Source organism: Panthera onca, chromosome B3 (genome assembly GCF_046562875.1).
Source record: "Panthera onca isolate mPanOnc1 chromosome B3, mPanOnc1 haplotype 2, whole genome shotgun sequence".
Classification (NCBI taxonomy): Eukaryota; Metazoa; Chordata; class Mammalia; order Carnivora; family Felidae; genus Panthera; species Panthera onca.
Window position 1 is genome coordinate 80,518,310 of NC_138344.1, and position 19,393 is coordinate 80,537,702.

Genomic DNA, 19,393 nt, shown 5'->3' on the forward strand with positions numbered 1-19,393 from the left:
TTGCTGGTGGTGGGGCGCCTGCTTGGGATTCTGTCTCTCCTTCTCTATGCTCCTCCCCCACTGTGCTCGCTCTCTCGCTCTCTCAAAATAAATAAACTTAAAAAAATTTTTTTTTAAAGAACCACTTCCTCAGAAAGTGGCACCCCAATCCCAAAAGTGATCCTCTGGTATATGTCTTCATAGCACTCAAGTCTTTTCAAGTTCATCCATCATGTTTTATAATCACACACGTGATGCTACCTTCCCCAATAACCTGCAAGCTTCAGCAGTGCAGAGACCACAGCTGTTTTCTCTTTATGCTCTACCCAGGAACTAGCACACTGCCCAACACACAACATGCAGTCAATAAATATTTCTGAGTGAAAGTGAGACACGGGAACTCTCTCAAATTATCCATTATCTAAGATGACCCCAATCCTAATCTTTCCAATATGGGTTAAGTTAGCCAAGAGCATTTAGAATTTATGGTGGTAGGAGACTTCTACAGGCCATTACTGGTGCACCACAATGGGATATTAACAATGAGAAAAGAGGCTATTACCCACTTTATCAAAAACGCACCTACCAAAATACACAGCAGAAAGCTACGGAAACCTAATGGTCCTGAAGCCCATCACCATGCTGAGAAATCAGCACTGTCCTGGGGATTGACAATCACTCCCTTGACCAAGAAGCCAGGCTTTTCCACATTATTGTCACAGGCGGGGTCATAGCGTGTCTGTTCTCGGTTACCACCAGACAGTCTGATTAAACTGTGTGTCAAGTCTCATTACCAGCTCTTCAACATTAATTACTACCAACACATCCAGGCTTAACTCTTTTTGGGTTTTATACTTAAAGGCACAGCCTGACCCTCTAATGATGTTCCTAATTTTTATCCTGGGCTTCACTTACAACATAATTGGCTTAGGTAACTTCCTGTGAGTGAAAAGGTAATGCATCCTAGTTAAACGAGGATTGAAAAGCCAGTCGAAATACCTCAGTTTTCATTCAGTTCTGTTACCAGTTCTGTAATGCACTTGGAGGCCACATAATTTTGACCTCCGCCAACTTAATTATCTTAACTTACCCATCTGTAAAATTATAATCATCACTCTGACAGACTTATAGTTAGTCAGGGCTTCTAAGATTCTCAGAGACATCAGGGTGATGGACCCTTGCTCTAATTCTGCAGCTCTAAGGCCAGAAAGGTCTCAAACCGGACTGTGCTAGCCTAGGGAGAAGAGGGTATGGTGCTCCCTTAAGCAGCACATATACTAAAACTGGAATAATTCAGAGATTAGCACGGCCCCTATGCAAGGATGACATGCAAATTTGCAAAAATGTTCCATATTTTTAAAACTAGAAAGAAAAAAGAAGACGGTATGTTGATGGTTATTTTATACCAGTCTCTATGGTCAATTTTTGTAACACTGAGATTGATGATCTGATCATAAAGATCCAGCTGGGTTTGGGTGGGTGAGGGTATTGGTTCTGCCTATTCCCCCCAGTGACACTTCCTACACGTCCCAATGTGCACCTCAGTCATTCAGCCTTAATTATAGGCAATGATAATGAAGCCCTCTCTGGAAGAGCCAGAGGCTTACACAGTATGTCTATGATGGAGAACAGTGTTGATCTTTTCACTGTGTACCACTTTCTTCTATCTGCATTAGTTAGATAAAGACACCTTGACTTATTTCCTAGGAAGTATCTTTGTCTGGTCTCCATATCAGTCAGCACCTACTGTTGATACTTGTCAAATGGTGGTAACATAGAGTCAAATATGCTTTGGAAATATTTAAAGTATTTCACAAATAGGAGTGATTTCTGCCACCCTCTACAAAGCTGAATTTTATCTTTAATTTCTTCCCTATAATGAATAGATACAATATGGTATGTGCAATAGGCTCAAATTCAGACTTTCCTGTTGCTTATAGGTTTTGTACCTTTAGAGAAGTCACACTCTCTCAGCACCCAAGTATCTTCATCTGAAAAGTGGAAATTGAATAATAGTATTATCTATCTCATAAGGTTGTCCTGAAGGCAAAATATATATGGGAAATAGGTAGTGCTGTTAGTCCCTTTAAGGTGCTAATATTTGATATTTGATAATGTTTACATATTTTAAGAGACAGAGACAGAGTGTGAGTGGGGGAGGGGCAGAGAGAGGGAGACACAGAATCTGAAGTGGGCTCCAGGCTCCCAGTGATCAGCACAGAGCCTGATGCGGGGTTCGAACCCACGAACCACGAGATCATGACCTGAGCCAAAGTTGGACATTTAATCGACTGAGCCACCCAGGTGCCCCTGAGGGTGCTAATATTTGAATGTGAAATCAGTAACCCAAAGTTTGAGAGAAGTAAAGGAATTTAAAAGCTCTGTATCTATCAGAATATTTTATGCTGAAAATAACACAGAATTGAATTCAAACTGGCTTAAATAATAATGGGAATTCATTGGCACCTGTAACAAAAAGTCCATAGGAAAAGTAAGCCTCAGGCATTGTTCACATAAGATCTGGCTAGACTTCTCTGCAGCTTTCCTGGCTCTGCCTTACTCCCTATGTTGCCTCTTCTTCTGGCTGGCTTCTCCCACTGTTGAAAGATGCTTGCAAGCAGCTACCAGGGCAACACAATTTCTCTTTAACATCCAGGGAAGAGACAATATGACATCTCACAATGAACAAGAGTCCCAGCTTTGGAGATCCTCAAACTAGCCATTGTAGACAGGTGAATGTCATGCACTGATGTGTAAAACTGGGGAGACTCATTAGGGAGGTGTTATACATGGGGAAAGGTGATAGGAACATCACACAGACAACCACAATGTCCATTATAGTAACACAATAAATCCTTAGTGAGTGGCAATGCATTGCAAAATTGTTGTTGTTGTTGTTAAGGAAATAAAATACCTATGAAGAAATGTTGAATTCTGAGGTTTCTAGGATCCCAGATGGCAGGGAGTAGGAGTGAGGAAGGAGCTAACAAGGACTCTGCACAACAGAAATCTCAAAGTGTGAGCCTGCTCAGGAGGAAGTCTACTATCCCTTAGGGGCAACCAGAGAGGAGCACCACTGGCTTCAAGGCTGCTCTGAAGCTCCCAGAAGTGAGAATCATGGCACAGTCCTTCCCTCCAACTCCTACAGATCTGAAATCAACTGGAGAAGCACTGAAAGTTCCACTTCTTACTTCTCCACAGGAAATCCACAGACACTCCATCTACCACTGGAAAGGTGAAAACATCAACATAAACTCCATCTCTGTTTAGAAAAACAGTAAAAGCCCCAGGACAAATCTCTTAAGATGATTTCCTTTTGCCTAAATAAAGCATTTGATTGCATCTTGGGACTCATTTGATTGTAAGGAATTGAAATCCACTCAAATACTTAAGAAAAAGGGAATTCATAGAATGAATACCACATATCTCCCAGCCAGGAAGTACAACTGGCCTCAAAAGGGAATAGGGGCATGTGGCTGGCCCAGTGGGTGGAGCATGCGACTCTTGACCTCAGGTCTGTGGGTCTGAGCCCCACATTGGGTGTAGAGATTACTTTAAAATAAAAATTTTTTAAAAAGGGAATGATCACTTGACCAGAAGTAAAAGCCCATTTAATTTATTCTTCTCTTTGTCATGACCAACTTTCCTGGCTTAACTTGTCTATGGGTCAACCTTGACTTCATATATTCCTTATTCAAGAGCCACTGCTACAATGCTAAATGGTTTCTATAAGCCAGTTTCAAATTTCTTGGAGAAAGAGCCCACTGTTAATCTAGGCTCAGATGTCAGTCCTTGGTCAATTAGCGGAGTCATCTGGGAAGGTCTGCTGCCCATGTAGGAAGGGTTTTATCAGTGGGCTTTGAGAAGGGGAGTGAGAAAGAAGGTCAAAATGACCAATATGCATATACTGGACATGTCAGTCCTCTCCTCTTCTATCAAAGTACAGTCAGTGTTACATGATTTCATAAAAACATCAGAAACCAGTAGAGGAACACAGAATACGTCTAGATAACCAGTCTCTCAGTTTGGCCCCATTCTATCTTTGTATGTATTTTTTACACAGCGTAATTTCTTAGTGCTGCGTTTTTTCACCTGCCAAATAAATATAATGATACTTGTCCTTATAACTCATAGGATTATAGAAAGGATAAATAAATAATAGGTATGATATTACTTTAAAACATAACAATGATGTTATTTATACTCTGAACACTATAAAGCGTGTCTTTTAATTTCAACTCAAATCACACTGTTTCTAAGGAAATACAAGTTCAAGGATTGTTTTGTCAAATCAGCCATTTGGGGTTAATCCCCCTAGGTAGTAGATACACATCTTATGTCTTCCAATTAACTGCATAATGGAGTGTGTTATAGTTACACTGTTACACAGCATACATGCTTAGCAGATACACGGGAGGAGAGGAGATGAAAGACAGAAAAGTAGAAACAAACAAAAACAAAAAATAACAACAAAGTAAAAACAATAAAGAAAGCTCACCCCTAAAAACCAAAAATAGATACAGAATAACAGTCTGCAGTGATATTGTTCCTTGTCCACTAAAAACAAAAACAAGAAATAGGGGGGCACCTGGGTGGTTCAGTTGGCTATGATGCCAAATCTTGATTTCAGCTCAGGTCTTGAGTTCAGGCCCCACATCAGGCCCTACGCTCACAGCAAGGAACCTGCTTTGGATCCTCTGTCTCCTTTTCTCTGCCCCTCCCCCACCCACGCTCACTCTCTCTCTCTCAAAAATAAATAAACAAACAAACAAATAAAAAGACAAAATAGGCTGCAAATGAGGAATTTAGATTCAATATGAGAGGAATTCCCAGGAATGAGGACTTACTCCCTCCTATGCAGCGGATGATGTATCCTTTGACTGCAGAATTTTGTTGCATTCATCTTTGTTTCCCTAGCAGCCACGGCACCTGCCACTGTACGCACTCAGTCCATATTTTTGATGACATGACAGTTCAGAGATTGAGAAGGGCAGCAACAGACACCCAGCCATTCTTGTCTCTTGTCTCTGTGATCTTGATTCAGCAAACAATCCATTTATAGACACAATTAATAAGACAACTGAAGCAAAGTACACCCTAAGTGGCTATGATATTAAGGAATTAATAATTTTTTTAGGTATGACAATACTAATGTGGTTGTATTTAAAAAGCGAGTCCTTATCTTGGAGAAAGATCTTTAGAAATTACATATTATAATATTTAGGGTTCCTTCAAAATAATCAGAGGTAATGGCATGAAAGAAACCAAAATGGCCATGAATTGATCATTGTGCAAGTTGGGCAATAGATGAAGTGTTCACTATAATATTGTGTGTACTTTTTGCACATGTTTGAAAATTTTGGTAACAATGATCTTTTAAAAAGGGAAAGAAATATAAAACACCAAACACAACTCATGGGCTTAATGCATAATCTGAATTAGCTTTGGTCATGTAACAGCTTTTATTATAATTATAATACTGTTGATCTTAAACAGCTCAATCTAAAAACAGCTAAAATGTGTGCTTTTCTTCTGCCATCCATAAAAATGATTTTCAGTACCAATTAAATTTCAAATAATTGTGGCTTTTCAGGGTAATATAAAGCTTAGCAAATCTCACTGCTACATTTGTCATAGTTGGCACAGCATTCCTATTAAAGATGTTCTTTAGTGTGAAATGTTGGTCAAGCAATTTAAATAATTTTATTTCAAAATTTCTAAAGATATTGGCCAAATCTTCACTCATGCTTTCTGCTTTCAAAGGTTAAAGAAATTGTCAAATGAAAGCATTTCTATATATTCTTTAAAACTGTTGTTGAAGACAATGGCCTTTACATTGCTTACAGCTCTTTATATATGTTCCAAATTAGCATTCTTTTTATAACTCAGTTCTATAAAAAAAAAAAAAAAGTTCATGTTTTGAGGAGGCAAAATCCTTTTAATCATTTGATAAATAGTATAGTGTGTGTGTGTGTGTGTGTGTGTGTGTGTGTGTGTATTTATACATATATTCTGTCTAGCCTTCCAGGAAATTCAAAGCTAAATTCAAGTATTCTCTGTTTTTTTTAATGTGTCCCCTTTTCCTTTGACACGGTTTAAACATTTTTTTGTATTTATGAGTCACTTATTGTAAACTCATATCATATCATTTAGAATTAGTAATAACATGTCATTGATGCACATTTTATCCACATTTTAACACCTTTCAAATTAGTATGCATCTTACAATCAATATAGTTCTCCTAGAAGCATTTTTTTCTTATATAAAATTACATGAATAATAATGAGTCTTATATTTTATTGCAGCCCAGATTTGCAAAATATTAAAATGTCTTCAACAATTATTCTGTAACATGAAAATACCACCATAGCAGAGCAGTAAAAACTAAGGCTGGAAGTAAGTCTTATTAAATACTTCAACTCATATATGCCATATTTCAAAGAGCTGTATCTTTGTGTAATGTGGGAGAGGAAGATGGCAGCAGAGTAAAAGGACCTAGGTTCACCTCATTCCACAGATACATTTAGATAACTATCAAATAATCCTGAATACCCCAGAAAGTGACCTGAAGACTGGCAGAATAAACTCCACAACTAAAGGTAGAGAAGAGGCCACATCAAAGAAGGTAGGAAGTGTGGAGACATGGTTTGGGAGAGAAGCAGATCCTGGCCACTGCTGTGGGGAGGGAGCTGTAGTTGCAGAGAAGGATGAGAAACTAGCACACAGGGGTGTACATGGGGAAGGCAACTCCACATAACAACTGGTTTGGATAGCAAGAGAGGCTGAATTTTGTGAGATCTTGCAACCAGCGAGGCTTCAGCCTGGAGTTCTAAAGGTCAATGGATTTGGCTCTGGGAGAGCCTAGAGGTGCTGGGGAAGCTCCTGAAGAGAAGACAAGGCAAACAACCTGTGGACATACAGCCTAGAAACAGCAATCTGAAGAGTGCCTGGTGCACACAGTGGGGAGGTTATTTGCTCTTCTTGGAGCTGCCACAGACAGGCAATGTTCATGAAGAGAGTTTTCTGGGAACAAAGGAACTGGCCAGTGCTATTTCCCTCTCCCGCCCATCAGCATAACCACAGGGCCACCTGCGGGGACAAGAGCAGCACTGGACACTTGCTACTAACTTGCTCAACCACATCTCCCAATGGGGAATTTTACAGAGTCTCAGTTCTCGTCCTGTTGGCAACAGGTTTCATTTCACATGCAGACCGAAGCACACCTAGTTAAAATATGCCACATTCAGGCTAGGGACAAAACACTATCCACAACGGGCAGAGAGAGCCTCTGCAGATGGCTGGCCTGAAGGATAAAGCAGTCAGCAAACAACAGCAGAGTGCATGCAGCACAGATTGGAGACACTCACAGAAGTGCCAGGCCCTGAGGAACAGGGGACACCATACTGCAGGACACTACAGGGCCTCTTCTTCATTAAGCCATTACCTCAATAACAGGATATATAGTTTACTTTCCTAAAACAGAAACAGGCACAGAGACTTAAACAAAATGAGAAGACAGAGAAATTTGTCCCAAATGAAAGACAAGAACAAGGCCACAGCCAAAGATCTAAGCAAAAGAGATGTAAGTAACATGGCTGATGGAGAATTTAAAGCAATAATCATAAGGATACTCACTGGACTTGAGAAAAGAGTGGAGGACATCAGTGAGACTTTTAACACAGAAGTAAAGAATAACATAGCAGGGATAAAGGGCTCAATAAACAAAATGAGAAACACTCCTGATAGAATGAAAAGCATACTGGAAAAAGCAGAGGAATGAATTAAGGAGTAGAGTACAGAAGATAGAGTAATGGAAAGTAATCATGCTGACCAAAAGAGAGAAAAAAAGAACTATGCTACATGAGAATAGACTTACAGAATTCAGTGTTTCCATCAAATATAATAACATTCATATGATAGGAGTCCCAGAAGAAGAGAGAGAAAAGGGGGCAGAGAATTTATTTGAAGAAATAATAGCTGAATACTTCTCTAATCTGGGGGAGGAAACACATACCCAGATCCAGGAGGCACAGAAAACTCCCATCAAAATCAACAAAAGCTGAGCCACACCAAGACATTTTATAATTAAAATGTCAAAATTACAGTGACAAAGAAAAAATAATAAAAGTAGCAAGACAAAATAAGACAGTTACATACAAAGGAAACCCCATAAGGCTATCAGCAGATTTATCAGTAGAAACTTTCCAAGCTAGAGAGGAGTGCCATGATATACTCAAAAGTGCTGAATGAGAAAAACCTGTGGCCAAGAAGCCAAGAATACTCTATCCAGCAAAGCTATCATTCAGAATAGAAGCAGAGATAAAGGGTTTCCCAGATAAACAAACACGAAAAGAGTTCATAACCACTAAACCAGTCCTGCATGAAATATTATAGAGGATGCTTTTGGGGCATCTGAGTGGCTCAGTTGGTTAAGTGTCTGACTCTTGATTTCGGCTCAGGTCATTATTTCATGGTCATGAGATGGAGCCCTACACTGGGCTCCACATTAAGTGTGGAACCTGCTTAAGATTCTTTCTCTCCCTCTCCCTCTGCCCCTCCACTCACTGCCTCCTCTCAAAAAAACAAAAAAAGGGAGAGAGAGAGAGACTCTTTGAGTGGAAAAGAAAGGCCAAAAATGACATTATGAATATGGGAAACAAAAAAGTAATAAAAATGAATATTTCTGTAAAAAATCAGTCAAGGAACTCACAAAATAAAAGGATTTAAATATGACACCATACCCCTAAAACATGAAGAGGAGTAAACAGTGGGTTCAAACTTAAATGACCATCAACTTAATATAGACTGCTATATGCAAAAGATGTTAGATACAGACCTAATGGTAACAATAGGTGTCATACTGACATGAAAGAATAAACAGAAATAAATCCAAATATATCACTAAAGAAAACCAGAAAATCATGAAAGAAAAAAAGACACGAAAGGATCAGAGAAGAATCACAAAAATAATCACAAAACAAGTAACAAAATGGGAATAAATACATATCTATCAGTAATTACAATGAATGTAAATGGACTAAACACTCCAAATCAAAAGACACAGGGTAATAGAATGGATTAATGAACAAACAAACAAATAAGACCCAACAATATGCTGCCTATAAGAAACTCTTATCAGACCTAAAGACATCTGCAGATTGAAAGTGAGGGGATGAAGAAACATTTATCATGAAAATGGATGTCAAAAGAAAGCTGAAGTAGCAATATATTGGACAAACTAGACTTTAAAACAAAGACTGTAACAAGAGACAAAAAAAGGCACTATATCATAATAAAGGGGAAAATTCAAGAAGAAGATATAACAATTATAAATATTTGTGCACCTACTATGGGAGCACCCAGCTAAATAAAATAGTTAATAACAATCAAAAAGGAATTAATCTATAATAATACAATAATTGTAGGGTATTTTAATACCCCACACACACTTATAAACTTGTGTCAATGGACATCTTAGCAGAAAATCAGCAAGGCAACAATGGCTTTGAACGACAAACTGGACCAAAGGAATTTAATGGACATATTAGAACATTCCATGCTAAAACAACAGAATACGCATTCTTTTCAAGTGCATATGGAACATTCTCCAGACTAAATCATCTATTATATCACAAAACAAGTCTCAAAAATTTTAAAAATATTGAAATCATACCACACACCTTTTCTGACCACAATACTATGAAACTAGAAGTCAACCACAACAAAAATCTGGAAAGACCACAAATATGTGAAGGTTAAATAACATGCTACTAAACAACGAATGGGCCAGCCAGGATGTCATTGAAGAAATAAAGAAGTATATTGAAAAAAATGAAAATGAAAACACAAGTATTCAAAACCTTTGGGACTCAGTAAAAGCAGTTCTAAGAGGGAAGTTTAAAGCAATACAAGTGTACCTCAAAAAGCAAGAAAAATCTCAAAGAAATAACCTAACCATACATCTAAAGGAGCTAGAAAAATAACAACAAATGAAGACTAAAGACAGCAGAAGGAAGGTAATAATCAAGATGATAGCATAAATAAATGATACAGAAATTTAAAAAAAACAATAGAACAGATCAATGAAACCAGGAACTGGTTCTTTGAGAAAAATCAATAAAATTGATTAGTCTCCAGTCAGACTCATCAACAAAAAAAGAGAAAGGACCTAAATTTTTAAAATCATGAATGAGATAGGAGAAATAACAGCCAGTGCCACAGATATACAATCATAAGAGAATATTATGGAAAATATATGCCAACAAATTAGACAATCTGGAAGAAATGGATAAACTCCTAGAAACATATAAACCACCAAAACTGAAACAGGAAGAAATAGAAAACTTGAACAGACTGATAACTAGTCTCTTTTAGCAAAGAAACTGAATTAGTAATCAAAAATTCTCCCAACAACCAAAAGTCCAGGGCCAGATGGTTTCACAAGTGAATTCTACCAAACATTTAAAGAAGAGTTAATACCTGTTTTTCTCAAATTATTTCAAAAAATAGAAATGGAAGGAAAACTTCCAAACTCATTCTATGAGACCAGTATTACCCTGATTCCAAAAGCATAAAAGTCTTCACTAAAAAAGAGAATTACAGGCCAATATCCCCGATGAACATGGATGCAAAAATTCTCAACAAGATACTAGCATATTGAATCCAAAAGTAAATTAAAAGAATCATTCACCATGCTCAAATGGGATTTATTCCTGGGCTGCAAGAGTGGTTCAATATTCGCAAATCAGTCAACATGATACACCACATTAATGAAAGAAAGGAATAAGAACCATATGATCCTCTAAATAGATGCAGCAAAAGCACTTAACAAAGTACAATAGCTTTCATGATAAAAACCCTCAACAAAGTAGAAACAGAGGGAACATACCTCAAGATAAAAAAGATGATAGAGCTAAGATCATCCTCGGGAAAAACTTAGAGATTTTCCTCTATGGTCAGGAACAAGACAGGGATATCCACTGTCAACAATGTTATTCAACATAGTACTGAAAGTCCTAGTCTCAGAAATCAGACAATAAAAAAAAAAAATGTATCCAAATTGGTAAGGAACAAGTCAAACTTTCACTATTTGCAGATGTCATGACTCTATATAGAAAACCCAAAAGACTCCACCAAAAAATTGCTAGAACAAATATATGATTTCAATAAAGTCACAGAATATAAAACCAACATACAGAAATATGTGACATTTCTATACACCAATAATGAAGCAGCAGAAAGAAATCAAGGAATCAATCCCATTTACAATTGCACCAAAAATCATAAGATACCTAGGAATAAACCTAACCAAAGAAGTAAAAGATCTATACTCCTAACACTATAGAAACACTAAAGAAAGAAATTGAAGAGGACACAAAGAAATGGAAAAACATTCCATGCTCATGGGTTGGTAGAATAAATACCATGGAAATATCTATATTACCCAAAGCAATCTACACATTTCATGCAATCTCTATAAAAATATCAACAGTATTCACAGAACTAGAACCAACAATCCTAAAATTTGTATGGAACCAGAAAAGACCCTGAATAGCCAAAACAATTTTGAAAAAGGAAAACTGGAGGCATCACAGTTCCGGACTTCAAATTATATAACAAAGCTGTATGGATCAAAACAGTATGGTACTGGGGTGCCTGGGTGGCTCAGTCGGTTAAGCATCCGACTTCAGCTCAGGTCACAATCTCGCGGTCCGTGAGTTTGAGCCCCGCATCGGGCTCTGGGCTGATGGCTCAGAGCCTGGAGCCTGCTTCCGATTCTGTGTCTCCCTCTCTCTCTGCCCCTCCCCCGTTCATGCTGTGTCTCTCTCTGTCTCAAAAATAAATAAATGTTAAAAAAAAAAACAAAAACAAAAAAAAAACAGTATGGTACTGGCACAAAAATAGATACATAGATCCATGGAACAGAATAGAAAACCCAAAAATAAACCTACAACTGTATAGTCAACTAATCTTTGACAAAGCAGGAAAGAGTATCTAATGGTACAAAGACAGTGTCTTCTACAAACGGTGTTAGAAAAACTAAACAGCAATATGCAAAAGAATAAAACTGGACTGCCTTCTTTTACCATACACAAAAATAAATTCAAAATGGATGAAAGGCCTAAATGTGAGACCTGAAACCATAAAAATTCTAGACAAGAACATAGGCAGTAACTTCTTTGACACTGCCCATAGCAACTTTTCTAGATAGGTCCCCTGAGGCCTATAGCAAGGGAAACAAAAGCAAAAATAAACTAATGGAACTATATGAAAATAAAAAGCTTCTGCACAGCAAAGGAAACAGTCAACAAAATTAAAAGGCAATCAATAGAATGGGAGAAGATATTTGCAAATGACATATCCAATAAAGGGTTAGCATTCAAAATATTAAAAACTCAGACAATTCAACACACACACACACACACACACACACACACACACACACACACACAAATAATCCAATTAAAAAATGGACAGAAGACATGAACAGACATTTCTCCAAAGAAGACATACAGATGGCCAACAGACACATGAAAAGGTGCTCAACATCACTCATCATCAGGGAAATACAAATCAAAACCATGATACCACTTCACAACTGTCAGAATGGCTAAAATTGACAACACAAGAAACGAGTGTTGGCAAGGATGTAGAGAAAGGGGAATCCTCTCAGACTGTTGGTGGGAATGCAAACTGCCGCAACCACTGTGGAAAACAGTATGGAGGTTCCTCAAAAATTTAAAAAAATAGTGGGGTTCCTGGGTGGCTCAGTCAGTTAAGCATCCACCTTTGGCTCAGGTCATGATCTCACGGTTCACAGGTTCAAGCCCCATGTCAGGCTCTGTGCTGTAGCTCAGAGCCTGAAGCCTGCTTCAGATTCTGTGTCTCCCTCTGTCTCTGCCCACTCCCACTCATGCTCTGTCTGCCACAAATCAATAAAAACGTTTAAAATTTTTTTAAAAATTTAAAAATAGAACTACACGGTGATTTAGCAATTGCACTACTAGGTATTTACCCAAAGGATACAAAAACACTAATTCGAAGGGATACATGACCCCTGATGTTTATAGTATCATTGTTTACGGTAGCCAAATTATGGAAAAGAGCTCAAATGTCCATCTACTGATGAATGGATAAAGAAGAGGTGATATCTATATACAATGGAATATTACTTGGCCATCAAAAAGAATGGAATCTTGCCATTTGCAATGACGTGGATGCAGCTAGAAAGTATAATGCTAAGTGAAATAAGTCAGTGAAATAAGTGAAATAAGTGAAATAAGTGAAATAAGTGAAATAAGTGAAATAAGACAAATACCATATGATTTCACTCATATGTGGAATTTAAGAAACAAAACAAAGGGGCAAAGGGACGAGAGAGAGAGAGAGAGAGAGAGAGAGGCAAACCAAGACCAGACTCCTAAGTAAAGAGAACAAACTGATGGTTACCAGAGGGGAGGAGGGTAGGGGGATGGATGAAATAGGTGATGGGGATTAAGGAGCACACTTGTGATAAGCACCAGTTGATTAAAATAAAAACTTTAAAAAAAAAAGTATATAATCCTAAAAAAAAAAGTATATAATCCTGCCAATAAATAAATACCATGTTAAAAATAAAATAAAAATTGATGTATAATGAAAAAATTGGCTTTTGCTACACACAATTATTTGGAAACATTTTGTTTCCAGCTTACACTCTTTGTTCCAGTAGAAAATGTTATGTGAGCTTCACATTTTAGCAACAGTGTCAATTTATAATTCCCCAGAACCACATGTAGAGATATTTTATTTCAGATCTAATGGCTTAAAAAAGCCATTGGACCAATGATTTCAAATAACCATTACTGTCACTATCATCTGACCACCCCACTGCAAATCAACCACATTTCCTGGGGGAGAATAGAATGAATAGCCCCACTATATATATACTGTAAAATGGACCTTTGGAGGAAAGGTTTTGGGATCATCACTAATGCCCATCTACCTCAAAAATTAACTGAATCACATTAGGCTTTTGCTCCATATAGATATATTTTAGAAATTATTGGTTGACCTGAATGTTAAGAATATGAGTGGGGCGCCTGGGTGGCTCAATCGGTTCAGCGTGTGACTTCGGCTCAGGTCATTATCTCACAGTTCGAGGGTTGGAGCCCCATATCAGGCTCTGTGCTAACAACTCGGAGCCTGGAGCCTGCTTTAGATTCTGTGTCTCCCTCTCTCTCTGCCCCTCCCCCACTTGTACTCTGACTCTCTCTCTCTCTCTCTCTCAAAAATAAACAAACACTAAAAAAAAGGAATATGAGGAAAACCTGCCGTATTTGTACTTGGAATACATAATAATATTTTATAATTATCTTGTTATGCTAACCTACGGATTATGTGCTTCTCTTGAGAATGTACAAATTTCATAGCAGATCTCAGAGGCCACACACCAGTCACCCCCACTCAGGGATTTATTTCTTCTTTTTGCATATTCTTCTATCTCTTGTCACTTCCTTCACCTCCTTGTGGCTTTATTTGGCTATCATGAGGGAAAACACAGTATAACCTGGTGGTTAAGGGTGTGTGGGCTTTAGAGAGCTAGATTTGAATTCTGGCTCTGCTTTCTAGCTGTGTGCTTTGCGACACATCTTCTAATCAATGTAGACATAAACTTCTTCATTTTTAAAATGAGGATGATAACCACCTTGCAGGTATATTGCAAAGATTCTATAGGAACAGGTATAAAGAGCTGTACACAGTGTCAGAATTACTATTATAATTAGCATTTTTATTACACCTTTGCCAAGAGCCAAATGGGCAATTTTCTGGCCCAAATCTTGCAGTGAAAAAGAAGAGTAAGTCATCATCAGAAAGCTGTCAGGACTGGAAGCTATGAACCATCCTTTATACCAGTGACTGAGCATCTACCTCTACTCCAAAGCACTGTGCAAGTCGCTGGGATATAGAAGAGCATATGGAATAGTCTCTGCCTTCAAGATGCTTATAGCCTTTTGGAGAAGAATTACCACATATAAAAAAAAAAAAAACAAGTAGAAAATAAATAAATAGAGGGAAGGAGACAAACATCCCTTGCAGAAGAATTTCCAGTAATTTATATAGCTACTCTGCCCTCAAGGAAGTTGAACCTAACTCCTCACTCCTTTTTTTTTTTTTTAATGTTTATTTATTTTTGAGAGAGAGAGACAGAGTGTGAGTGGGGGAGGGGCAGAGAGAGAGGGACTCACAGAATCTGAGCAGGCTCCAGGCTCAGAGCTGTCAGCACAGAGCCTGACGTGGGGCTCAAACTCACTAAATGTGAGATCATGACCTGAGCCAAAGTACAAAAGTGTAACTTTACAGCAGAGAAACCTGACAAACACCACTCCAGCCCCAAGACCAAGGTCAATGTCAACAGTATTAAGTCATGTTGATAGGATATACGCAACCTTGATATGATGTGAGGAGAGTGTTACTTCACCTCTGTGGCCATCCTCCAAAAACCCATAATCCGACCTAATGGTGAGAAAAACATCAGACAAATCCCTACTGAGGGACCAGTACTCTTCAAAATTGTCAAGGTCATTGAAATAAGGAAAATCTGAGAAAGCTTCACCAAGAAGAGTCTAAGGAAATACATGCTGACTAAAAGTAATGCGGTATCCTGGATGGGATCCTGCAACAGAAAATGGATATTAGGTAAAAACTAAGGAAATCTGAATAAAGTTGGGCTTTAGTTAATCATAATGTATCAGTATTGGTTCATTGACACTGGCATCTATACCATACTAATAAAAGATGTTAATAATAGGGAATCTGGGCGCAGCATTAACAGTAGCTCTCCGTGTCATTGATTTTTCGGTAAACCTACTGCCAGCATGGCTTAGTTGGTTAAGCATCTGACTTTGGCTCAGGTCATGACCTCCTGGTTCATGAGTTTGAGCCCCACATTGGGTTCTGCACTCTCCCTCTCTCTATCTCTCTGCCCCTTCCCCACTTGCACTCTCTCTCTCAAAATAAATAAATAGAGCTTTAAAAAATAAAACTGTTCTAAAGTACTTTCTAAAAATTAGTACAAGGGGGTGCTCCTGGCTGGCTTGGTCTGTACAGCATATGACTTTTGCTCTCAGGGTCTTAAGTTCAACCACATTGGGCACAGAGCTTACTTTAAAGTAATAATAATAATAAAATTAAAATTAACAGATAAATAGTACAAGGGAACAAATGATAAGATAGAATGGGATTGATTCATTCATTCAACAAATACTTATTGAATAACCATTATGTGCTAGACACTGCATTGGGAACTACGGGTACAGCAATGATCAAAGAGGGAAAGAAACTTGTTCTTGAGGAGCTTACACGGGATGTAGGCTGGGCCTTTTAGAATGAATTCATGTTCCCTGCCACAGCTTTCCTCACTCAGGAGGGAAGTTTTGGTGGCACTCCAGTGGCCAATGTGACCTCTATTACTTGATGTTAAATAGGGGCAAAGATAATCCAGTCCATAGTTTAGCAGTGAGAGGTGAAAAGAAAGGGAACTTGCATAAGAAATGATGGCTTCTGGGACAAGTGAGAGCCAGCTGGCACAGCCAGTGTTTCCTAAGGCCTTCCAAACCCCAGAAAAATGGCATAGCCCTTGAAGCCACTATATGCCCAGGAAGCATTTGCCCAATCACAGAAAGTGGCCAGGGGGAGGTCTCTTCCAATCACTTGGTCTAATCCATTTCACCCTATAGGAAAGGAAACTGAGTTCCAGAAAAAGAGAGTGATTTCTAGTGGTCACAGGACTATCTCTGAATCAACTTTTTTTTTTCCCTCCACGTTTTTATTTAAATTACAGTTAGTTAACATACAGTGTAATCTTAGTTTCAGGTGTAGAATTGAGTGTGAATCAACTTTTTGATTTTCACTCCTCAGAAGCTGTAGACATTTATTCTGTTGCTAGAAATCATCAAAAACTGAAAGGCCAGATGTACATACTTGCTTAGTAGTAGATGTGAACAAAAAACAATCAGGCAAACTAGATCTAGAAAAAACATCAATGTGGTAAGATAACATAGGTGATGGGAGTTTTCAAACTGATTATGGTCCATAACCTATGGGATACTGCAGGATAAACATACACTTCCCTAAAGGGAACAAATTCACTTTAAGTTCACTGTGACTGAAATAAAACCAAGTTACTACGTATTGCATTAGCTAAGTAAGTTTACAGGGGAGCTAAGGATAGGGGGTGGGACAGGAATGATACTCTTTTTAAAGATAAAAATTAAAATTAAAAGGGGTACCTGGGTGGCTCAGTGGGTTAAGCGTCCAACTTCAGCTCAAGTCATGATCTTCCGGTTTGTGAGTTTGAGCCCAGCATCAAACTCTGTGCTGACAGCTCAGAGTCAGGAGCCTGCTTTGGATTCTGTGTCTCCCTCTCTCTCTGCCTCTCCCCCGCTCATGCTCGGTCTCTCTCTGTTTCTCAAAAATGAATAAACATTAAAGAAAATTAAAAAATAAAAGATCAACAACAAGAACATTAAAACTTCCAGGTAACACCAGCTTCATACTTAGGTAAAGACAAAACAGAGAAGGGACCTGTAAACTAAGAGCTTATCTGTGGAGGTAATGAACCAAATCTAATCAGAGAACCACACTATTCTTGAGGAACTCGTTTGAGCTGCCAGCAGCATCCTGAAGCCTAAAAATCCCACCTAGGGTAATAGTTTTACAGGTAGCTCACTCCCTTAACAAGGCCAGCCCATTCTGTGACCTGACAGCACACTTGGGGATAATTACTTTTGAAACTGAGTTTTCAACTCTTCTGTTAGGGATTATTTTTAAAGTTTCATTTATTTATATTTTTAGTAATCACTGCACCCAATGTGGGACTCAAACTCATGACCCCATGATCAAGAGTTGCAAGCTCTTCTGACAGAGCCAGCCAGGCGCCCATTAATGATTGTTTTTAAACAAACATCAGGCCAGAAGATGCTTCCATATTTTATCTGGGAAACACAGTAGGCATATTTTTGATGGAATTTTAATGAAAAGATAATGAAAGAAGAGAGGAAAATTAGAATTATTAGCTTAACCTCTAATATTGAGCTAAGTATTACGCATCCTGGGCAGCCCATTAGAATCACCTGGGAGCTTTAAAAAATTCTAACACACTGGCCCCATCCCAGACTAATTACATAAAATCTCAAGGGTGGGACTCAGGCTTTGGTACTTTTTAAAGCTCCCCCAGGTGATTCCATTGTGCAGCCCAGTTAGGAATCCACTGCTCTACAAGGAGTTAGTCTAAATTTTGGATATCAAATAGTCTTAATTAAAGCAGGGTAAACTACCCAGGCATCTCAGGAGTACAATAACCCGAAATGTCACCCAACTGAATGCAAAACTATAATTTTAACAATTTGTCTTTTTAAGTAAAACATACCCAGATTCCTTTGGCTTTCCCTCTATTCTGTAGATATTCCCACAGCAGAGACAACTACCTCTCAAGTTAGTTTTTCCTTAATATACTTATGGTGAACATGAGGTACAAACTGAGAATGAAAAATCTCATCCCCACTCCCCCACCCTTCTCAGTTGGCCTTTCAAACCAGAAAAACAAAGGAAGAAAAACTTCTCTTAAATGTTTCAAAACAAAATAATTAAAATTGTATCTTTGGGTAAACAACTGTGAAACTCAATGAGGTATTTCCTTTATTTTTTAAGAGCCATAGACTCAGAGTCAATCATGGAAACAGCTGCATAGTTTTCATTCTGCCAAATGGTTCAATGAAATTACATCACAGGAGGGCTGTGCCCCATGGGAGTTCTGAAGAGCATGCACCCCTCTGGCCATTTGGGCACCTGTCTGCAGAGCTGTGGAGTGGGAGCTGTTTTCCAAGGATCTGAACTCTCCCTCATTATGTAGCATCATGACAATCTGCCCAGCCTAATTGGAAGAGATTATCCAACACTGATTGAGGATACTCAATAAACAATCATGGAAAAGACAGCTTTAATAGTCCTGAAGGCTTGAAATTTCTACCAAGAAAAATATCAGGGGTGGTGGCTAGAATACTGGGTTTCGAAGAAAAGGGCAATTGTCTCTACCATGGAAGGGTTTAAATCTTTAAAGCAGCCATGAAAATAAGAATAAAAAACTTCCCAGCCAACAAATGTTATTTAATTAGTCTTTCTCTCCAGAAGACATTCAAATAGTAAATAGTAAAGGGAATGAAATCAGCACCACCCCCCTCCCCCCCACAGTTGCCTGATTCAAACACTGACTCATTCCAGATGGAGAGGATAGTTGTAAAACCACTACAGTGTTTGGCTTCCAGGTTGGGGTGCTATGTATCTTTCCTAATACCAAATGTATGGGAATACTACTGAGCAATAAAAAACAAGTACATACGGGCACCAGGGTGGCTCAGTCGGTTAAGCATCCAA

At 38.3% G+C, this 19,393-nt stretch overlaps 1 non-coding gene across 1 annotated transcript; it reads left to right on the forward strand.

The window, feature by feature from the left end:
• Window positions 1-1,232: 1,232 nt before the first annotated feature.
• Window positions 1,233-1,337, forward strand: LOC132670509 (U6 spliceosomal RNA). Its single transcript, XR_009606745.1, has one exon. It is a non-coding gene; the product is annotated as a U6 spliceosomal RNA (small nuclear RNA).
• The last annotated feature ends 18,056 nt before the right edge of the window (window positions 1,338-19,393 follow it).